General features: G+C 31.8%; 1 long non-coding RNA gene and 1 pseudogene across 1 annotated transcript; both read right to left on the bottom strand.

Moving 5' to 3' along the window:
- Positions 1 to 2448: 2448 nt before the first annotated feature.
- Positions 2449 to 7237, bottom strand: LOC134696087 (uncharacterized). The gene is made up of 3 exons (XR_010102892.1): positions 6654 to 7237; positions 5136 to 5206; positions 2449 to 3319 (listed from the first exon to the last, which is right to left on the bottom strand). It is a non-coding gene; the product is annotated as an uncharacterized LOC134696087 (long non-coding RNA).
- Positions 7238 to 8546: 1309 nt separating this feature from the next.
- On the bottom strand, positions 8547 to 20946 carry LOC134696918 (sodium/glucose cotransporter 4-like; annotated as a pseudogene).
- Between the last annotated feature and the right edge of the window lie 157 nt (positions 20947 to 21103).

Here is a 21103-nt window from a genome sequence, read left to right as displayed (position 1 = left end):
AGATTTTGAATTAATATTTAGATTAAGAAATCTGGAAATCTCAACATGAAATTAAACCCTTACTTTATACGAGTTTATTAGGTGAACTCGTTGTTGACTCTTTATTTCTAAATTTTTTGCAGATATGTGCGGCAGTTTACTAGGCTGTTCATTAGAAATGGTAGTGTTTGCAATTCTTGGCAGTATTATGTTTGAGGCGAACAGATGCAGATCTTTGTTCCTGGTGGTGGCTGTAATTACATCTCTTTTTATATAAACATCTAAATTGTCTCCAGTGATTTTAGCCAAAGGGTTGCAGGACAGCATGTTGACAATTAATTTTTTGCTGGCTATTCCTGCCTCGTCCTGCAATCTCAATTTTGAGGTAGGCGAAAGGGCAAGTCCATATTGAGAAAGTTTTGTTAAAGCCTACAAAGTAAAAGATGTAATGATACAGGTAATCAAGAGAAATTGGGAAATTTATGTGAGACTTGCTTGTCCTTCAAGATCATGGAGCATTTGTCACCCCCATTATTTACCAGTAATTACTTTACAAATTTAGACATTTTAAAATCAATATTGAAAAGTGCATAATTTTTACAGGTGAATAAAATTTCAAGTAAATGAAGTTACAAATGTCATATTACCTACATGTATCACCGTGCTTTGATAGATGTGATAATTTAATGATTAAAACAACAGTTTCTAAAATAAATTCCAAACAAAATTTCAATTGACCAGTATTTGCTGCATTTTCTCATTTAAAAGCATGGTAATACTCGACACAAAAATTAAATGTTTGAAATGTTGACAATATTTATTTAATCTTTTAATTAATACAATTAGTGTAGAGTAGTATTCGGGTCCGTATGCGGATCGGAACTGGAACTGCCGGGGAGTTTGAGGTAATAGGTAACTGGTAAATTGGTATCGGTATCGGACTCGACCCGGAACTTCTTAATTATTGGCAATATTAATTACGTGGAAAACAAAAGGGCCTGAAGTGGTGTAATTTTTAATCTACACCTTTGTACTATATTAGTTAAATATAAAGTTGAATTCTTTGATTCGTCGTTTTTACGTGATGACGGCTGACAAATTGGACCTCGTAATTTTAGTATTATAGATAAACGTTGGTTCAGCCAATGAAAGCATTGCAGGCGTATTTGATCCTATCAACATTAAAAGATATATACCATAAATGGACATCTATGAGAAAACCATGCAGATGGTGCTCCATGCAAAGTTGTTTGATTTTGATAAAACTTTGCTGACATGTTTAGTTTGACCTTATATGAAAGTCATGCAAGTTTGAAGCCTTTACACTGCTGGTAACCATGGCAACGATAGAGATTTAGGGTATTTCCAAGTTTATTTATAGATGCATATACTGAAATGCATAGATTTCATAGATTTCTCAAATAAAAATAAATACTATAAAACTTCTGAGTGTTTAAATACTTTAATAGCACAGATAGGATGTGTATGAAGTATAAATCACATAATTTTATTAAAGATAATGATATATATAGAAAATAAGGGCGTGGCAAAACACATAAAGTGATAAAAAATATGGCCTTTTCATCAAATCACACTAAAACAGACACTACAGCCCAAAAGTCGCTTTAATTTACCCTAAATGTCAGACATACATTGCATTTTCTTTGGTTCAAAATATTTTGAAGGGATTTCGGTTGCAAATTAATTTTATAGATTTTATTGATCATTTAGATAGCCTCCCCCCTTTTTTAAGGGTATTTTCGCAATAAATTGAGGAAAGTCTCATATTTTAATTAAACCAAGCATTCAAAAACAAATACTTGAATTATACAGATTGTATTATGCAAAATAGGTAATTCAAATAGAAAATTCAAAGTGAAATGGATTTTTGTGTCACAAACAATAGTAAGCATCAGGCTTAAAAAAGGGGGGAGCTGCCAAAAACATTTTTTTTTGGTATTTTTTTTATTCCAAATTCCTTCAGTACCCTTGTCCTTATTTCTTTAAAGAGTAAAATCCTTTCATTTCTTCCTAGTAATCCTATTTTGGTTATTGCAGCTTGCTAATTACTAAAGTTTTATTCTGGTTAAAAATGATATGAAATTTAATGTCAAGTTCATCATATTGAAAAATCTTAAGTATTGACATTCAGAATATGTGTTCTACAGGTAAACAAAGTTAAGACAGTTGCAACCTTTTACTTGCATGCTGGTAACAATATTAGTCAGTTTGATCATGAGTACCTGAGACAGTGATGATAAAATCTGAATTTCTATTGTACAAAGGGAGATAATCCAATAAAAATGTCGTTTTTTAAAACCTTAAAATTGCATGTACATATTTATTTAAACTAACATAAGCTTCATCAATTTAATAAAATATAAACATATCTCTATTTGGTTATCTGGTGAGAAAGATAATAGTGTATTTGAGCATATACTATTGGTAGTACTTTCTAAAATTCTCCTCGAAAAATGTCTAAATTTATAAATTCCTTTTAGCATTGATATATTTATAAATATTTCAATCTGTTTAAATGATCATAAATGTTAATTTTTTTATAGCATTAATTAGTATTATATTTAACAATCAATGAAGATGATACAATAACACAAAATGATGCTTAAATGCAAGAATAAGATTACTATAAACATACAAAGTAACAAGAAAGTTAATTCAAATTGACTTAGCAGCACAAGACAATTGTTGCATTATCTATGGAATTTAGGGACATATTAAATTGTTTCCATACTATCTGATAAAAATTTACATACATGTAACTACATGAACTACGAAACTTAATTTATTAATAATTCAATCAATAAAACTAGTTAGTCAATCTAAGTAACAATTTCTGACAAATGAAAATATTATAATGTTTATCAAATGGCCAAGTACAACCGTAATCTTCTTGATTGTCTTCAATATTGATGACCTTTTTATACAGAAGTAATTTTAGACTTCTTCTTTGCTGATGAGAAAGCCATTCTGATGGTGAGGCAGTGAGAATACTCTTACTCCTTGCAAATATCTCTCTCTTCTCATTTGTGTTGCAACTGTGTGTTGACTTGGTTGTTGGTAAGACTTCGGCGAGATTCACATTGCTGTTTCTTTCTTTATTTCAAAGCATATCTATGAGTCCATTTCAATTTGTTTTTATTTGAGATTGCAATTTTTTAACCACAACAGGAAAAATCAAAGACAGATCAGAGCCTTATTCAAGTATCCGTAATATTATCTAAGTTTTTCTTCATCATAAACATGTTTATCAACAAAAATGTGTCCAAGCAATCAGTCTTGTTTCATGAACTCTAGTAGTTATTTTTGGATCACCAAATGTCTGTAAAAAATAATAAGAACACAATTGTTATCCATTAAATGATTGAAATTTCCTAAAAAGAAATTAATTATTAACTTGGTCTTAGTGTAAATGTGTTTTGATTATCACAACTCTGACATTCCAGTACATAGAATAAGAACTTAACTTTGACCATTGAATCATGAAAATGAGGTCAAGGTCAGATGACACCTGTCAGCTAGACATGTACACCTTACAATCATTCCATACAACAAATATAGTAGACCTATTGCATATAGAATAAGAAAAACAGATCAAAACACAAAAACTTAACTATAACCACTGAACCATGAAAATGAGGTCAAGGTCAGATGACGCCTGCCAGTTGGACATGTACACCTTACAGTCCTTCCATACACCGAATATACTAGCCCTATTGCTTATAGTATCTGAGATATGGACTTGACCGCCAAAACTTAACCTTGTTCACTGACCATGAAATGAGGTCGAGGTCAAGTGAAAACTGTATGATGGGCATGAGTACCTTGCAAGGTACGCACATACCAAATATAGTTATCCAATTACTTATAATAAGAGAGAATTTAACATTACAAAAATTCTTAACCTTTTTTTTCAAGTGGTCTCTGAACCATGAAAATGAGGTCAAGGACATTGGACATGTGACCGACGGAAAGTTCGTAACATGATGCATCTATATACAAAGTATGAAGCATCCAGGTCTTCTACCCTCTATAATATAAAGCTTTTAAGAAGTTAGCTAACGCCGCCGCCGCCATAGCCACGCCACTGCCAAATCACTATGTCAAGCTTTCTGCAACAAAAGTTGCAGGCTCGACAAAAAAATCAAACTAAGTTTAGTTCTGAATCACTTATACCTTGATGTGGTTCAATTTGAAGCTTTTAAGACATGCCCGAAATTAGAAAAAATATGACTATAATGCACTGTTTAATTTTGCATAATATCAAAGAACACCAATTATTCCATTGTTTTATCAAATCAAGTTTAACTTTATTTAGATTTAAACATATTTTATTTGCTCAAAGCAAAAAAGGATTAGACACAAGTAAAACATACTTAAAGTTTAACTTTGGACGCTTTTGACCCTATAGCTGATATGTATCATTTAAAAGCAAGCCAAAACATTTGAAATTGGTAAAACAATAAGCATTGAAAACAAATATATAATTAATTTTACAGCTAAATTCCTAAGGCATGTAAATATAAGACTTCGGTTAGCTTGCATGGTTTGTTTGTATATTGTACAATTGCAATTAGAATAACGTCTAATCAAATTTAAAAGTACTCTACAAGAAGATATCAACATTAATTACAAAGCTTGAATTAATATTTATACAACAGAGCAAGCAAACCTTCCAAAGTTTTACTCTACATTTAGTAGGAAAATAGCTGTAATAATGCTTTCAAAAATGAAAAATACAAATGTAGTCTTCAGGTTTACAATATATGCATGTATACTATAAATGAGGATCTTTCAAGCTGACAAGAACACATATATTTTTTTCTAGGTTTAATTCTTATAAAAAAAACTATTTCATTTGATGAGTAAGGAAAATTTTGTTGTGAAAATTGTACTGATATGGCCCTTAATTGATCATAAAATAAGAATTTGAGTGTACTGTTTGTTATTTTTACTTTTTGTTTATCAGATTCAACTATTCAAAATTGAAGGGTTATCTAATTTACTGAACATTTATCATGGTTTTACAATAATAAATGTAACTGGTCAATTTCCAATTTCTTATTTGCTGTATATTTAGTAGTCTCTTGTTATGACTTGTTTGATTCATATTTTTATCAATTATATCATATATTTACCTATATGATCTCCTATCATATCTGCTTTCATTTTCAATTTTTTTTTGTGCTTTTCCATCTTCAACATTAACCTGTTGATAAGAAATAAAATATTGTATATTTGTGCATTTGCATGATCAGTACAGTGAGTTATATCTACATTTACATTGTACATTGAGTTGGCTTTATAAAATAATGCATTGGATCATTGAAAAAAAAAGTTTTGTAGATATGATAATTAATCTGTGTAAAGTACAAAAAAAATGTAGTTCATTTCTTCAGTGTTGTTATTTTGAATTTGTTTTATCTGAGTAATCTGTAATGTTATAATCTCATGTTGCCGCTTCTGTGCCCTTTAATTTGGAATACATTTGTAAGCATATTCTATTCTGATTCTATTTTATTAACTGATAGAAGTAAATACATGTACAAGTTCTCTTTCCATGTTTATAACTGTAATACATGACCTTCACTTAGGAAATATAAAGAAAAAGTTTCACAGTAACAAATATTTAGAGAAAAAAAAACCAAGCTCTGTAAAACATGTTTTTGAGTTTGAGAACCATATACATGTATTGAATCAATCTAGTTGCATTGTACATACAATGTACATGTAGTATCGATGAAGGAATGAATTAAGACAGGAAATTCACAACTCTTTGGGAGCTTTATTGTGACTTTAACAGTGCTTAATCAAAACCTCATAAAAATCTTTAGGTAAGGGAAAAAATAATTGTAGGTTAGGGTAATGCGGTTAACACACATACTTTTAAGTTGGCCTAAATGTACAGTAGTTTTCGTTGTTTATGTACATGATGTACATTAATTTGTACATGTTTCTTGTTATTACTTTTTAGACCATTGGTTTTCCTGTTCAAAGGGTTTTACACTAGTAATTTTGGGGTCCTTTATCATTATTATAGCTTGTTATTCTGTGTGAGCCAAGGCTCTGTGTTGAAGGCCGTACATGTACATTGACCTATAACGGTTTACTTTTATAAATTGTAATTTGGAAGAATAGGCACTCATACCACATCTTCCTATATCTATCTACTGAATGTTTTCTATTTCAATGGGTTATATTTAAAAACAGGGATTTGAAGCAACCATTAATTTTGAATTAGGAGAAAAAAACCTGAGTCAACAGACTCTTTAACATTGACAATTTGGAAAACAAACTCAGGGTGAACTTTGTAATTGAATATATATTTTATCATGATTATTATAGATTTCTTGAGAGAAAGAAAAAAGTCTTTCTATTAAAATTAAGAAGGCAAACACATCAATCTTTTAGTTTCAGAAGAATTCTGAATCATTATAAATGTATGTCAATGAAAATTAAATTAGTGTTTGCTTCAAGAAAATTATGAAAAATTATACCACCCCCCCCCCCCCCCCCCCCCCCTTCTTTTTCTCCCAGAGACAAATGGTCAATGCTCTTCTTCCTATATTTATGAGTTGATGTGATGTTTCTACAGTAGGTCTTTTTATGGTGTCACATTGCTTTTTTTAACCAAAAGAAATAAATAACAAACTTACCAGAACCAAATGAAACTGAAAGTTTTGTCTTCGAATTTCCGTTGCTAGATTTGCAATGGTCATGAAAGAATGACAGCAACTCATTTTGTCTTCTTGTCCAATGCAATCCAACTCCTGTCCATGTTTGCAGCATATGCATTTAAAATTATGTTATGTGAGTCTAAAACCTAGACATGATAGTGATAGTCTATCCTCATGAGTCATGTACATGTCTAGACTATCTGATCAGGATCAGACTTATCCCAATGGCAGTGGGAATGTCTTAGCCACATGGTTTACTATGTCTTTGTTACACTCTTTCAATGAAAATAAGTTTTTGGCTACACCATATTCATCAAAAATACCATTATTTTCTATCCTTCTGCACATTTGTTGATTTCCCTCCTTCTGTTATTGACATTAAATCTACCTTTTATTGTGAAGAGTTTTACAAAGGGAGATAATTTTAGGTATATTTTTCAGTTTTTCATCTTTTATTCAAATAAGCTTATATCAATTTGCAACGAAAATCCCGTTAAGGAATAGTAGTTTGTAGTGAACCATAACGTTTAACAAAATATTGTTTCAATTTGAGTGACTTTTGAGGTTTTATAGACATTTTCAGTAAAGGCTGAATTCAAAATTTAGAAAAACACATTTATGTCAATAAAAATAAAAACAAAATTAAAGGTTGAAATAAGATCAAAATTACAGTTTATTTTAGTAGAAAGTCCGAATTTTGAGGTAAAACTATTTTTTTGGTCATATAATACCATATAATACTTTTAACTATTCAATAAAAAACAACCAAAAATGTCTATTTTCAACAACGTTTTTCAGCAAATTTGGTACTAAAATAGAATTGCCCTGTATTCACATATTTTGAGATAAATTGTCATTTTTTATACATAGAACTATTAAATATACTTAATACTTTACTATGAACCCAAAATCAGCTGAAAACTCAACAACCCCTTTCATAATTTTTTTTGGATTTTGCATGGTTTTCTCGTAGACATCCATATAAATCACATAGCTAATAGTGTGAACCTCATGGCGACGTTTTTGTTATATTTAGTTTGAGATTTTGCAGTTGTTCTCTTTACAAAGAAAAATATTCATCGGTTTATTATGTACATGTAGATTTCGACGCGCGATTTCTATATTTTGAAGGTATCCATTTATAGTACAGACTATACTTTTGACATTCTAATAAGTTGTAGATTTTATTTGTAAATTTTTAGTTCAGTATGAAGGACAATAACAAAAAAGATATCGAAGGAAAAAATTAAAAAATGAAAATCCCTTATCAAATGACAAACACATAAAACGAATGGAAAACAACTGTCTTATTCCTTACTTATAACAGGCATGTATAAAATGGTGGATTTAACCTGGTTTTACAGCTAGCTATTATTAAAGATATAGAAGATGAGGCATGAGTGCAAATGAGGCAACTCTCCATCCAAGTCATAATTTAAAATAGTAAACCATTATAGGTCAGAGTACGGTCCACAAAAAATACTAATGTAAAACCATTCAAACGGGAAAACCAACAGTCTTATCTATATAAAAACTACTGAACATCAGGTCCCTTGTAGGATATTACTCTGTTTATTTTGTTAATCATGAAAAATCTGTATAAATATATAACTAAAATAGCAACATGTACTTAAATTTCATGTTGAAATTATTTAAAAAAAAATGTCAAGCAGTTTAAATGAATGGATAGAAACTACTTTTCCAATAGCTAATATGACTCATATACACAAATACAGGTCGGATTTTTTTATTACCTAAAATAATTTTCTCCAACTGTACGAAAAAAGCCAATTAAAAATGTAGTATATATTGCAAGAAATATTGCAGCAATGTTTAATAGTTTTCGATAAAATGGCTTTTCATCAAGTGACGTCATTGTTGCTGTTCTTCTTGCGTGAAGTATTTTTTAGAATCTTTGACTGTTCCACAAAACCAGTCTTTGCAGCTTTTTCTTAGTCTAGATCCCATGCCATAATCTGTGTGAACAAAATGGAGTTATGATATTCGATAGTTTTTATCCGATGTGTACCAGTATATTTAATCTGTTGATTTTAATGAATTCAACTGTTTAGGATTTAACTGCAATAATGGTGACAAAAATACATAAAAGATGATGTTAAGTCACCTCTATAACACCGACAGCACACAATATAAATACAAAAATACAAAAATACATCTTTATGGTAAAAGACCTCGGTGGGCGTCCTGTATCACTAGCATGTGGTTATGAGTACGAATACCGCACCTTCAGTGCACTCAACTACAAGCTTTATTAACTAGGTTGTCATTTATCCTGCCAAAGGCTGGTTGTTATCACCAGACATATTTATAGACTTTGTTGTCATTTATCTTGCCAAATATTGGTGGTTCTCACCGGACATTTCGTCTTACCAATCAAACGAACCGCCAGAAAATAGCCAACAGTAATTAATGAGGCGAACATCAATCAATCAATCAATCAATCAATCAATCAATCTGTATAGTAAAATTCAGTTGACGATATACAGTATGTCAAGATCTGGATCACCCCTAGCCTTTAAACAGCTGTATGTCAATTACACAGAGAAAGAATAAATGATGTGCTGTCTATTGTTACTAAAAAAACTAAAACAAAACAAAACATAACCTATCAAATTGACAAAAAGTTAAAACACGACCAAAACATCCACTTAATAGGTTCCATTAAATCTCTTGATAAGATTTGCTAGCATTCGATATTTGATAAATCAATGATTGTTTTTATGTTGAAAGGTTTGCACTATAGTCACTTTTATATCATTGGTAAAAAATCATAAGTTACATTGCTAAATGATGTTCATATCATTTTCCTAAAATGTAAGTTAGATAAAAAATAATCAATAAGCCTATTAAAATATAAACATACTTTCGGTACCTTCATCGTTTTCTCTATTTTTCCTTTCCTTTTCTCTCTCGTCTTCTTCGTCGTCCTCTGATGATAGTTCTGGTTCTTCTTTGTCATTTCTTGTCCAAAATGTAACCCGTCTTAACTGAAACATTCGATTGTACATTCTGTATGTGTATAACACACAACAAAAAGATTTATTTCATGATAGAGGAATGTGATGGGGTCATCACTGAGGGCCCGCTTCATGCAAATGAGTAAATTGTTATCAAACTCATAACATTGCCAAAACAATTTATCAATTTGAAGCATCATTAAGGAACTACACAATCCTCTTTTTGACAAATGATACAAGAAGATTTCCGTTTACAAGGCTCATTGTTAAACCGTACCCCCATCGTCCCCAACACAGTCAAAGACTTAGCTCGCACATGTTTGATCTAATATAGATGTCTGCTCGATATATTGACAACACCACATTTTTGAAAAACATCCTACGAAGTATACGAATTTAGTTAAATGAGTTCTAAGAGGAGATTTGCGTTCAAAAGGGGGCGAGCATATGACGGATGAACAAACTGCATGCAAACTTTAGCCCATTCTCCGATTGACAGGCGTTTTTCTATTGTCCTCTGTTTTAGTTATTTTTCTCGTATTGCATCTTTAGTTTTCGGGTTGTATTTTGTTGATTATTTTTCATGTGTCCGCCATTTAACTTTAGACAATGGAGTTGTTGGTTTGTGGTTTGTAACCTTGATATCTTCTTACTTGTTCATCTATTTATTTCTTATGTATTGGAAGATTTATCTTTATTGGAAATACTATTGTACTTGTTTGGCTTTATAACTATTTTGATCTTAGAGTCACTGATCGGTCTTATGTAGACGAAACGCGCGTCTGGCGTATTAAATTATAATCCTGGTACCTTTGATAACTATCTAAATTAGCAGTATCAAACTAAACTGTGTCCTTAATTCATCATAAATGATGAGGTACAAATAATACTGTTTAAATAGATACAAAAGGCGTCAAACGGTGTAGATACTTTGATCAGCATAATGGCTGTCTGAATTGTTTATTTCATACTAATTTCTTGTTCCCTTACATGTTTCCTTTAAAAGTTAAAATAAGATCATATACCACTACAACTTTTCTTTCAGGTCTTGGCTTTGTGAACATGCTTATTACAAACATAGCAATAAAACTAAATATGGCCAAGATTGCGGCAAAGTGAAGAAAGTCTACATCCTTGACGATAGCTGGTCTATTATCTGGTTCTCAACTACCACACACTGGCGCTGCGTATGTGAAGTCTAACGCCATTCGCATATGTATTGTCCTCTTTAACATAATGTCAGCAACCGTGGGATGAGAACACAGGGAAATTTACTCTCTGCGTTTAACAAATTTGTTTTCGAAGCTGGAGTTTGAATGAATATATGGAAATCTTCAAAGCAACTTGTTACTGGTTGTTGATAACACTTATAACCTGTTTACTTTCCATTTGAATTCAAAACATGAATCATACTTGCCTGTTCCGTTAATCTTTTCCAGAAAAATGCAAGAAGAAATAAAACGCACGTGGGTGGTATTACATATGCCCGGATAGCCTGCATGTAAAACCATAACATTCCTCCCTCTACAGCTTCTAAGATAGGTAACCAGATTATACTGATAAAAACTAGTATCAAAACTGTTAACCTGCCTACAATCATACGGAACTGACGCCATATATCCATCGTAATAATTGCACTTGCACTATTTAAAATGGATGTTAGTGAGCTCATGAGAGCTGCTATCAGGGCGGCCAACATCAATCCGTTTATACCTAAAGTAAAATCAAGCAAATCGATATCAATATAAAGAAATCTAAAAGGCACAATCACGACTGATATCAGAGTAACACTCATTATATCTTTTGTATGCAAAAATCCGTAACCTTTGTTCAGATTCGTTTGAAGTGTTTGAGCTTTTGATTTTGCCATTTCGATTGAACTTATATCTAGAAATTGACTATGAGGGTCGGTTGAAACCAAACTTTACGACGAAAGATATGATTTCAGATTTCCAATTGTTACCTTTTCATTTTTAAACCAAGAGATCCAAATGGTGAAGTTGTAATCACCACTTCGTAACAACTAAGGCCGCCATCACGTGTTGGTTGAACGTTATGGAATATTCGTTATACAGATGATATCGGATATGTTCCTTATGTCGTAACTACAATCCCCTCCTCCCTTCATGAATGTGACCCACCGAATAAGACTAGTTACCTACTTTATAACAATACGACGGATGCCACATTTGAAACAGGATCTGCTTTTCTACATTGGCTAGAGGTAAAGGGGGAGGGTTGAGATCTCATAAACATGTTTAACCCCGCCGCATTTTTGCGCCTGTCCCAAATTAGGAGCCTCTGGCCTTTGCTAGTCTTATTTTTAATTTTAGTTTCTTGTGTACTATTTGTGTACAATTTGGAGTTTAGTATGGCGTTCATTATCACTGAACTAGTACATATATTTGTTTAGGGGCCAACTGAAGGACGCCTCCGGGTGCGGGAGTTTCTCCCTGCATTGAAAACCTGTTGGTGACCTGTTGGTGACCTTCTGCTGTTTTCTGTTCTGTGGTCGGGTTGTTGTCTCTTTGACACATTCCCCATTTCCATTCTCAATTTTATCCCTCTTCCGTAGCACCTTAAATCATCCCTAGTTTTTGGTGGGGTCTGTGTTGTTTTTGTACCCCTATTTGTGACATTTTGTTCATGCATCATTGTCAATATAATGGAAATTGTTTCGACAGTCGTACAAGTGAGAGGTTTAGCGCTATAAAACTATGTTCAATCCACCATTTTCTTCATTTGAAAAATGTTTGTACCAAGTCAGTCGTTTCGAATTTTCCTCGGAGTTCAGTATTTTTGTAATTTTACTTTTTTTTTGTTTCACATATAGTTGACATTTATACCAAAAATTACAAACCAAAACAAGTCTGCAATATGCAATTAGTTGTAATTTCGGTACTGGTGTTGACTCCCACATCATGAATTTGTTTGAATTTTACTTGATATTATTCGACTGTAGACTTTATCGTATTAAACCAAGCTTGTATTCGAACTTCACTTGACTGTTTCTTAATTATTCAAAGAATCTGAATCATACTCTGCTGAAGTCTGAACCATACTGAGCCAAATCTAAACCATCTTCGAACAAGTCTAAACCATACTCAACTTAGTCTTAAAACTTCCTCAACCAAATCGTAATCTTATCTCTTATTTCGTTTGCTTAGAATGACAACGAGTTAAACATGTTTACTCCTGGTCGAGTACGAGTTTAGACGTTATGGTATTGGCAAGTTGGGTAAAATCATGGTTGAGCTTGGTGTTGAGAGATATCAAGTATATTTTCATATTTATTAACTGGTTCGTGGTGTACTGTTTAAGAACAACTAGAGATGAACAAAATATTGACACGGGTATGGTTGTATGAAGACGTTGCAAATGAAAAAAAAAATGCCGTCTAGTTTGAATTGACTTATTTCTAGGAAAACTATATTACCCTAAAACATAGAACAATAAATTTACTATTTGTAACATTTTAGACAAAATAGTAATCCTAGTCACTTATACAATATTACCTTTCGGTAAAAGACGCAGTACCAGTAATGGATAGGCGAAGTTACTACATCCTGCCTCATTACTACAAATCTCCTCACATTTCGTCGGATCTGCACAGGCTATTTCTTCTGTAGAGAACATGCGCATATTGGTAATTTAAAATTTAAAATTTTTACATTGTTTGTTTTTGTTGAAGGACAATAGTGTTATCATGGATAAAATCTAAACAAACCGCCTCGTTCTCTTACCATCGACATATTTGTATCTATATTAACTGATTATATCAAAAAGTATGGGAAACCATATAGGGTTCACTTAACAGCTGTTTCACGTTATCAACGACAATATAATATCTAAACAACATTTAAAATCATTTTAAATTGATTATGGCACTGGAATGCAATCATAATTTATTTAATACTCTTATCAGAAAAAAAAAGTATATTTTTGTCTTAAGGTACTAAGTTAACATAATAAATGATTTGAAAACCCAACAACAATAATACATATTCATAGTAAAGACATTCGGTCATTATTTAATAGTATTTATTTACATCAATGGAATTTAGAGTGTAAGATAAGATTAATAATAAAAATATGCATCACAAAATTATACATAAAATCCTTACCTGAATATAATATTCTGCTGATCATACCGGGTACAACACACAAAAGAAGCCCTGTTAAGTTATATAGATACAATGGATAAGCGTTGATTCTTGAAAAAGAAACCATGAGCCCGCAGGGCTATAATATGAATATATAATATAGGCTTATACCTAAACAATGATAATTTTAAAACATTTACTTAAAATGTTTTTTTTATAAGGTAATCTGGCGCAATACCCGCAAGGGTAGTCGCCATTAAACTCTATTTAGTAGTAGTAGTACAATACAAATACATGCTGAACACACCACATCTGCCCTTTAAGATTTTCCTTTATCAGGTATCTCACACCACATCTTCCTATATCTATCTGAACATGTTTGACAAAATGAGACATATTCTATCTTTTTTCTAATAAGATTGAGAATGAAAATGGGGAATATGTCAAAGCCGGGGACAAGAACTTGACAAAAAACAAAAAAGCATATATTTTAAAGCATGTGTCTGAAATTTCTAACAAGAAGTCTTATTATAGGCATATCACGATTTTCTAGCATAGAAATTTGCGAATAAACAGATGAAATCATACTAATAATAGTGGTTTATAAAACAAAAATGAAAACCAAGAATGTAAACATTTTCATTTCAAACATGTGGAATAGCTAACAATGATCCGATTATAAACGAAGAAACTCGCTTTTATTAAACAAAATATCCACAATACCTTAAAAAACAAGAATAACACAGGCAAACTAGAGAATAGAAGCAACAACAAAAAATATACCAGGATTCGAACCTCAACCGCCAAGTTCTAACTCATTAAGTATAACCATGAAACCTTGCGGCTACCAACTCATATACTACGAGTGCCTATTATTGTATATATAAAGGTACAATCCATTTGTGTCCGTTGTACCGATGTATATCAAATATTAATTTATATATATAAGTTAGACAAATAAATCGTAACCAATTGGTAGACGAGAGGTTTCGTCGATATGTTGATGTTAATGACACTTAAGCAAATTCATGAATGTGTTCGATTCCCAGTGCAGGCATATAGAAATTACAAAAATTAAGGTAAGTTTTTAAAATAATTCCATTAGTGAACAGACATCAGTAAATTGGCCAATTCAAACTTAATGAAATTAGACACACAAAGAACGCAATTGAATATAATTTGGTAAGTCCATTTCAGCGACAGATTTAGGAAGCGTTGATTCTAGAAAAAGAATCCACGGTAAATGAATAGGTTGACGTCACCACAATGGTTTAATTTTATTAAAGCACCAAACAATGACCCAGCTTTAGCATGAACCATATTCTTTGCTGACAATGTCCTTTGCACAATCAACTACAACAGACAATGTTGGCATCACAAACCAGTCTTTGGAGCACATTTTAAGTATCAACAAGTGAAAGAGGATTTCTGGTGTTTATTACTGGTTCAACTGTTTACAAAATAATTGCATATCCTCTGCTTTGAAAGTAAAATTCGAATCAGCAATAAATGAAAGAATGAAAATGATAGTTTTCTAATAAAGTGAATGAATGTTACGGGCATATACTAAAGTATAAACTGAGTTTTAATTTGCCTATAAAAATTAACAAATAATAAGTTCATTCCAATTCATTTAAAATATCTTTCCTGAATCTTGTATATCAAAGAGGTAATACTTGGTCCATGCACCAAACATACAATCCCAGGAACGATAATCCTGTCAGAGCACCTGTCCAGGGTATATCACCCGTCTTTGGGCTTCTAAAGATGTGTAAAGAGTCTTCCCTTGGCATACCACAAGAGTAAAATGACTGATTAAGTGATGTGTAGTTAGCAGCACTGTTCATATACTTCTCCGTCATAGCATTCCAACCCCTACCTCTATAATACCGTAGTAGAAACAAAACATAAATTCATTTTAAACAAATGCAAATCATATTTTGAATTACAACAGGAGTTGTTTTGAACAATGTGTTGATTTATTGAAAATCACTTTATTGAAAATACTAGTATTGTTGGTTTCATGTTCCATTTTGCTATCCAAAACTGTTATTTTATTACTACCACTGGGTCGATGCCTCTGCTGGTGGACTATTAGTCCCCGAGGGTATCACCAGCCCAGTAGCCAGTACTTCGGTACTGGCATGAAAATACGGATTTATTGTGTTATTAAAATTTACTGTTACAAACTATTAGAAATTATTATAAATTAAGGAATGTATCTCCCTCATGCAAAGCTCTGATTCCTTTCACGGATTTGGCTAAACTTTTTGGACCTTTTGGATTATAGCTCTTCATCTTTTATTTAAGCTTTGGATTTCAAATATTTTGGCCACGAGCATCACTGAAGAGACATGTATTGTCGAAATGCGCATCTGGTGCAAGAAAATTGGTACCGTTAATTTTATTTTATTATAAGATATAGGAAGATGTGGTGTGAGTGCCAATGAGACAACTCTCCATCCAAATAACAATTTAAAAAAAGTAAACCATTAAATGTCAATGTACGGCCTTCAACACGGAGTCTGGGCTCACACCGAACAATAAGCTATAAAGTGCCCCAAAATTACTAGTGTAAAACCATTCAAACGGGAAAACCAACGGTGTAATCTATATAAAAAAAACCGAGAAACACTTATATATTACATAAACAAACGAAAACTACTGTACATCAGATTTCTGACTTAGGACAGATGCAAATTTTTGCAGCGGGATTAAACGTTTTAATGGATCCAAACCTTCTCCCTTTTCTGCAACAATAGCATAAAATCACAACATAAAAAAAAACACGATAAAATATCAATTGGCAGACTTAACTCAATCAAAAAACGTAAATTAATACACAATGAACGAATAAATTTGATCTGCGATATCTGAATGTAAATGCACAGTTAATAAAATATTAGAGACAAACATTCAAGACCAAAAAGCAACCAAAACAACATTTGTAGGCGATCAACGTCTACCATACTCACTCAAAATGAAGAGAACTGTTGCACTCGCAATCAAAATAACACACTGTTATGTGTCTGTATATATGACAGATGCCAGTCCACATACAAACAATATTTTTAGGCGATCAACGGCTACCATACTCACTCAAAATGAAGAGAACTGTTGCACTTGCAATCAAAATAACACACTGTAATGTATCTGTATATATGACAGATGCCAGTCCACCTACAAACACAATCTTTTCGATCATTACCATTCATATTTTTTAAAATAATATTTTCTCGGTTCAAACGTTTTTTTTTTAATTTTTGTAGTTGTTTTCGTATTTTCGATTCCCGAATAAAACACGTCTGAGATAGGTCAAATTTATTTTTAATCCAACAAATACAAAATGCAATTTCTGTAAAAAGTCCCTGTTTGCTAATACCAGACATCCAGGTTTATTAAGTCATATATTTAGTATATTTATCTCAGATATAATTGATCTGGTGAAGTCAGAAGTCAATGATTGATCCATATTTATCAAGATTTGCCAGCTTGAATGGTAGTTACTATTTTTGCTATGTAATTTGTGTCTTTTGTTTGTATGTTAGTTATTTGTTGTCCTGTGTGTATGAGTCAAGCCATTTTATTCTTATGTTTTAATGTTACATTATTGTGGTAACAAATAATCGTTAAGGGTATATGATAGCCGCTGAGTTCATCACAGTCTTCTGGTTTTGGTTTGATTTGTGCTGCTCCATCCCAAGTGTTGGTGCAGTGTAAAGTTGAGAGATGATTATTTTGATGTTTTTTTTGTATGTCATTGTCTATATTTTTCGACTTGTGATTCGTTTGTCCCCTTACTCTCTTCCCCCTGTGTTTTATTGTATACATCTTACCTACAACAGTATACACAGCAGTTACGACTAAGATCACCACAACACTTAAATACACATTCCAATCAAGTATGTGTTGGAGAAATATTGCTCCGGAATAAATTTCGATCTGGAAAGCACAAAAAAATACAATATATATCAAATAATAATTAGAAATTGTGCATCAGAAGGGATAATGTGTTAACATTGTAGAAAGAGCTACCATACTGACTAGTGTGAAACAATGTAAACAGGAAAACCAACATACTTTAACCTATAATGGTTTACTTTTTAAATTGTTATTTGGATGGAGAGTTGTCTCATTGGCACTCACGCCACATCTTCCTATATCTATGTTTGTATTATATTCCCGAATATGAAAATAATATTAACCACTGAGCGTCAAGCACTAATATGTTAACCAATTAAACAATATATTATATATAGTCATAAATAGAACGTCCAAAAACTAAATTTTAAAGGAAAATATAAAAGACTTTTAATTGTGTTTCCTTTATCGTCAAATTACAGAATATCACTTCTGTACACTGTAACACAGTATAAATGTATTACATTACCGTTATATTGAATAGGACATATCCAATGAGGCCATATAATGAGGAGTACATTCCGATTCTTTTCCCGCCAAATCTCTTTCTAAGATACTCTGGCATAGTAAAAGCCTGAAAAGAAATTTTAGGGTTATACGACTCTTCGTAATAGCTAGGACGAACAGTGACTGGTGTCTTAAAAGAGGGTCAATCTATAAGCATTTTGAATCTAGAAATCTTTAATAAATGCATTCAAATAAAACCTTTCTCACATAATGATAACGTTCAAATATCTTTTTTTTTATGTTTCTACTCATTTTGTCTGCACTTCATTTTCTTTGATTTCCTCTTCTTGATTTTTTAAAACTTATTCGTATTTTTAGGTTTTAGTTTATAGGTAATATTCCGTTTGATTTCACAAATTGGTTAAAAAATATTTCTTCATTTTGACGAATTATAGTTGTATTTAAGTTGAAAATAGGAGGTGATGCAATATGTTTCCCAATCTTGTTGTATCGTTTAATTCTTATTCCATGTCTCACCCCACATGAAATATAAACGGGTACAAATATCCATCCCAAGGCAATCAGGAAAAACACAGCCTGCAATGAAATTAATAATTTTCATAGAGAAAAGCCGTTTGGGTAACAAAATACATCTTGACTAGAATCGTTCAATGCCAATTATCTGTGCAAGGAAAAATGAATACCATGTTGACTCTTAGCTTTCTTAGTCTCCTTTATTATTATTCAATTTTTATTTCAAATGTCAGATTCCTGAAAAAAGAAGAAGATATAGAGAGGAAATAGAATAAATATGTTACATTCATGAATTACGAAATGCCTTGGAAATTAACGTTGACGAAAGAAAATCACTGCTTTATGTAAGGTTAACAGATTAAATTTTTACTACACAATGTGCGTGACTTTTATAATTCATCTCTCTACATTCTTATATTCGAGCGCCACTGATGAGTCTTTTGTAGACAAAACGCGCGTCTGACGTCATTATAAAATTCCAAGCCTGTTATCTTTGATGAGTTTATTCACAATGCTCGGACTAAATGTTATCAAAAGTCAAAACCGTATTCAAATATTTATAAAGCAGACACATCTAAAAAGCAATTCAAGGCACCACACCGATGCAATAATGCGGATACATTTCTGAATTTTCAGTTGTATTACTTTATTTTGAAGCACATATTAATACAAAACAATATCCGTATTGTTATACCAGTTAATCCGAGTACTATCTCCTGTGTAAGTAACACCCAAGGGGACTACCAGTGCAACAGTTAAAGTATCGCTCCAGTGAATATAGTAATATCTACTGTAGCAATTAAGTACAGTGTCGGTGTTATCTTTATAACTTGTTCTACTTTTGTTGGTCAGAAATAAAAAATGCATGACTTTAAAACGAAAAAAAAACCATAAATAATTACAGAACGAAAAGACGCTTAATGTCTACTAATTTAGAATAAAAACCATACAATTGAAACTCATAAAATCAATATATCATATATGGTAAGTTATAATATACTTACATGCCATTCATATATAATAACGGCAAATCCTGAAGCCGCTGATGTTCCAGCTAAACCAATAAACATTGGAGCTCCTACATCACTAGCATAGATTGATGCACCCACCTACAAAATAATAGAGACAGACTTGTATGTATAGTTAATATACTGGAAACTAACTCTGCCCTAGAACATACATTATAAATTGGACAAAAATAAATTAAAGAATCTGACATTATCGGAATCCGAATCGAATGCGATCGAAATCGCTAATCACGTTTACACACTCTTTTTATTCAATTCGATTTGATTCGAATCGGCTAAATCACATTATCCAATTCGCATTTAAATGTGTTTTTATTAATACAAATTAAAGCAAACGTCGTTCGGACAATAAAGCGAATTAGACGCGCATTTCAATTCGAATTGTAGCTCGTCGTTCGGACAGTAAAGCGAATTTGGCGTAGGTACAGGTGAACCACGAATTCAAATGTTCAACACATATCATTTTTTAAATAGGCTTTGTATATTGGTGAAACCACGAAATTAAATATCCACGAACATGCAAGTTCTCAGCAATCCACGAAAATTGACACACACGAAAATAAATGAGTCCATAGTAATTCGAATTACGTGTGAAAGCGACAATATGAAGAGTTATAAGTAATAGCATTGATTATAGAGTGTGAACTCGACTATTTCCTGCATTTTGATGTGATTTGAAAGTTAGATATCCACTGGACTAGAAAAAAAAAGCAGCAATGTAGGATTTATGCTTTGGCAAATAAACCGCTAACCTGCCATTTAAATACAAACGAAAATGTATTCTTATACTCAATATAGAAGTTATAGCAAACGTTTATTACCTTGTGAAAAAGTACTGCTATATTTATATTTTGTGCAAAAACAACAACTATACGTTTCATATGAGTACAGGGAGGGAGGTTTGGAGGGGGTATGGTTTTTTCCTTAAAAAAATAATCCGATCCCCAATTAAAAAAAAATACTGTGGTCCAGCAGAGGACAACACAAAGTATTTTGAATCCAGAATTTCTCGTTATTTTATACAAGTGGTGTAAATTTGAAAATAATAATTTGATTGATAGTTTCGAAAAAATAATAAACAATTCTGACTAAAACCTTAACTCCTCAACCGCATTGAAGTTGAATGGTTGCTACCTAACCAAAATAATAAAACAAATATCAAAATTCAGCTTCAATGTTAATAACGTAGAATTTTGTTTTTTCGTTTATAATATAATGAAAGTGAAGAGTTAAAAAGTGAAGCAAAAAATCTTACTGACATTTGCCTACGAGTAAAATATGCGAAAAATAATACAGTATAATGGTGCAACTAAATATGCTATTTTAGTTTATGCATGAAATGTTTACAGCGACCAGATTAGACTTTGCTTTCAAGTAAAAAATGCGAAAAATAACAAAGTATAATAGTGCAACCAAAC

The sequence above is a fragment of the Mytilus trossulus genome, chromosome 14 (assembly GCF_036588685.1).
Source record: "Mytilus trossulus isolate FHL-02 chromosome 14, PNRI_Mtr1.1.1.hap1, whole genome shotgun sequence".
Lineage (NCBI taxonomy): Eukaryota > Metazoa > Mollusca > Bivalvia > Mytilida > Mytilidae > Mytilus > Mytilus trossulus.
This window is presented reverse-complemented; position numbering and strand designations above follow the sequence as displayed.